At 34.2% G+C, this 3,417-nt stretch overlaps 1 pseudogene; it reads left to right on the plus strand.

Moving 5' to 3' along the window:
• Positions 1-2,262: 2,262 nt before the first annotated feature.
• On the plus strand, positions 2,263-2,929 carry LOC103609160 (annotated as a pseudogene).
• The last annotated feature ends 488 nt before the right edge of the window (positions 2,930-3,417 follow it).

Below are 3,417 nucleotides of genomic sequence, written 5' to 3' on the forward strand. Positions count from 1 at the left end.
GAGGAAAAAAAATAAAATAAAGGCTAAGAGATATGAAGGATAGGAGTAGAAATACAAACAACCAGTTGATAAAATTCATAGAAGGAGAAAACAAAAGGAGAGGATAAATATTTAAAGAAATAATAAAAATTAGTTTCCTGTTATTAAGGATGAAAAATCTCAGCTGGAAAGGGCTTATACAAGGCCGAACAGGAGAGATAACAAAATATCCACACCCAGACATTTAGTAGTGAATTTAGGAACATCAAAGACAAAGAGAAAATTCTAAAAGTGTACAGGAAGAGCAGATTTCCACAAAGGAAAGTGAATTGGATTAACACCACATTTCTCAACACCAACATTAGAAATATATACAAAAATAAAGTAACATTTTTAAGGTACTGAAAGAAAATAACTCTGAACTAGATTTTTAAAAATCCATCATTCAAATGTGGAACTATAGTAAAAAAATACTCTCAGCTTGCAAGGCCTTGTTGCGCAACCCCCGCCAAATACTCTTGAAGAAATTCCTCAAACCAGAAGAGACTAGGAGGTATGAGTAATTAAATAGCATGTAAGTTTATTATGAAAAATAAAATCTAGTACTAAAGAAGTTAAAAAGTGAAGCATGAATACAATGAACCAGAATTAAATACTTAAGTAATATTAATAATAGGCTATGTGGGGGAAATTAAAAAGACATAGAGCATGTTAAAGGGCCTTTGTTGACAAAGAAAGATATAAATGTCAGTAACTTTAAGAAATCAATAAGGATAAATAAACAAGTCTTCCATTAAGAACAACTGCTATAACATTAAAAATAGGATGTTTGTCTTTTAAATCAGCAGGAGAAAAGTAGTTCTATCCAAATAGAAATCATGAAAGAGGGAAAAAAGAGAAAATGCAATGAATGTAAAATCTGAAATAAGATGACTAAAGTAAATCTGAATACAAAATGAATACATATGATTTAAGCTTATCAATTAAAAATATAGAATATCAGATTGAATTGAGGAAACAAGATCTAAGAATATATAATCTATATCAGACACTCTTAAAATAAAAGACAGAAAATGATTAAGAATAAAAGGATGAAAATAAAATAGCAGCCAAACATGGGGTAAGTAGTTTAATAGCTGAAAAAATAAAATTTAAGGCAACATGACACCATATTCTCAAAAATACATTTTGTGTACAGGTAAAAAGGAAAACAAAGCAAGAAAATATAATAATCATAAACATATATGTACTTAAAATTCCACATTAGAATGTATAAAGCAATAAATGACAGAACTTTAAGAAGAAACATATAAAACAACAATTAGAGGTGGAGATTTTAATACACTCCTCCTAAAAACAAATAGATTAAGGAGCAAAAAAAACCTGTAAAAGACCCTAAGAATACAATTAATAACTTATTCTATTAAATATATTGAAGACTGTGCAGTAAGCACAGAGTACATATTCTTGAGCAATTAAGAACTATTACAAAATGTATCTTCTTTCAGGCCATGAAGAAGTGTCAGTAAATCTCAAATGAATAATAACAGTTATGTTCACTGGTCTCAATGCAATAAAATTAGAAATAATTAACAAAAAGATAGCTCAAAAAGACAAAAACAAAACCTTAAACAACCAAAAACCTACCATGTTTGGAAACTACATAATATATTACAAAGTAATGCTTGAATTAAAAAGGAAACAATAGAGGAAATTAAGAAATACTTAGAACTCAGTTATAATGAAAAAACTGCATGTTAAAATTTGTGGGGCACAGCTGAAGAAATACTAACTTTGGAGAAAATTTATAGCTTTAAAGAGAGCCAGTAGGGAATAAGATATGTTAAAAAAAAAAGGGACAAGATTAGCACTCAGTTCAAGAAATTGGACAAGGCAAAAGAGCAAACCCATAGAAACAAACCAGAAGGAAATAACAAACATAGAAGCAGAAATAAATGGAGTACACAAATATAATAAAGAAGTTTTCTAAAATAAAAGGCTGATTTTTTGAAAAGATTGACAATATAGTCATATCTTGGACAATACTAATTGAGGGGAGAAAAGATTCATATAAGCACAGAACAAAAAAGGCACATGTAAAACATCTATCTTTTTTTTATGTGCCCATTGGGGGAAAGAGATAGTCTGAGATCCAAAGAATGGGTTGTCTTCCTCATTTAATGGGTTTAGAATAGCTTTTTTTTTTTTTTAAATATTGCTTAGAGTTAATTGAGTTTCTTGGATCTGGCACACAGTCAAAAATAGCATCAGAGGGGCACCAAGATGGCAGCAGAGACAGTGGAGCTCCATAAACTGAAGCTTGCTGAACTAAAGCAACAGCGTCTTTTGCTTGTGGTTTGGAGACCAAGGGGATAAAACAAGATCTCATCAACAGGCTCCAGGCATATATTGAAAAGTATGCTGAGGACGAGGCAAATGAAGAAGAGGTACTGGGAGCTGAAGCAGAGGAAGAACCAAACCCACAGAACTGCCTGTCAAAGAGGAAAAACCTTCTGAAAAACTGTTGATGTGGTAGCAGAGAAGAAAGTGGTAAAAATAACATCTGAAATACCACAGACTGAGAATGCAGCAGAAGAGGGCTGAAAGATTTAGTGTACCTGTGAGCTTGGAGGGTAAGAAAGCTGCTTGAGCAGCTAGGATTGGGATTTCTTCAGTTCCAACAAAAGGTCAGTCACCTGACAACAAGCCTACAGTTAATCTGGATAAACTAAAGGAAAGAACTCAAAGATTTGGTTTGAATGTCTCTTCAGTCTCCAGAAAGGCCAGTGATCGCACATCCAGGCCAGTGACAGAAGCCAGCCTGTCATGGGGTGGGACAGGAAGGGGGATCCTAAGAGCCGGTATAGGGGGCCCTAGCCTCGTCCCTGACCCTGTCTCTGCCGTGGCACATCCAGGCCAGCAGTGGAAGCCAGCCAGCCCAGGATCCTGAGAGACGGCTGAGACAGCCTCGCCTCCACCTGCAACCAGATCCTAGAATGTACTTATTAACCACGTGTATTTCTTTGGGTGTGTGACTTATCTGCTCGTGTCCCTTACCAAATTTCAGCTTAGATTTTTCTAATTCGTTTTTGGGAGTTCTTTTTACAATAAGGATATTAATCTTTGCATTTTTTTTTTAAAGTAGAGAATAGAATAATGGTTACCGATGTTTGGTGGGGATGGAGATAAGGGGTGAACTAATTGGAACAAAACTATGTTATTTACCCTAAGTGAATCATTGTGCAAGAAATGCTTGTATTAAAACAACACAGTGTACCCCTCAAAAGTAAATACAAATAAAATTGAATTAAAAAAATGTGCAAAAAAAAAAAAGCATCAAATTCAGAGATCTGGCTTCATCTCACTCTACCTTTCAAGAGTAGATATTTTTGTGGTCTGTGTTAGCTTTTCCTCTGGGTCTCCCCCCCCCCCCCCCCC

The sequence above is a fragment of the Galeopterus variegatus genome, unplaced genomic scaffold (genome assembly GCF_000696425.1).
Source record: "Galeopterus variegatus unplaced genomic scaffold, G_variegatus-3.0.2 Scaffold9276, whole genome shotgun sequence".
In the NCBI taxonomy this organism is placed as follows: Eukaryota; Metazoa; Chordata; class Mammalia; order Dermoptera; family Cynocephalidae; genus Galeopterus; species Galeopterus variegatus.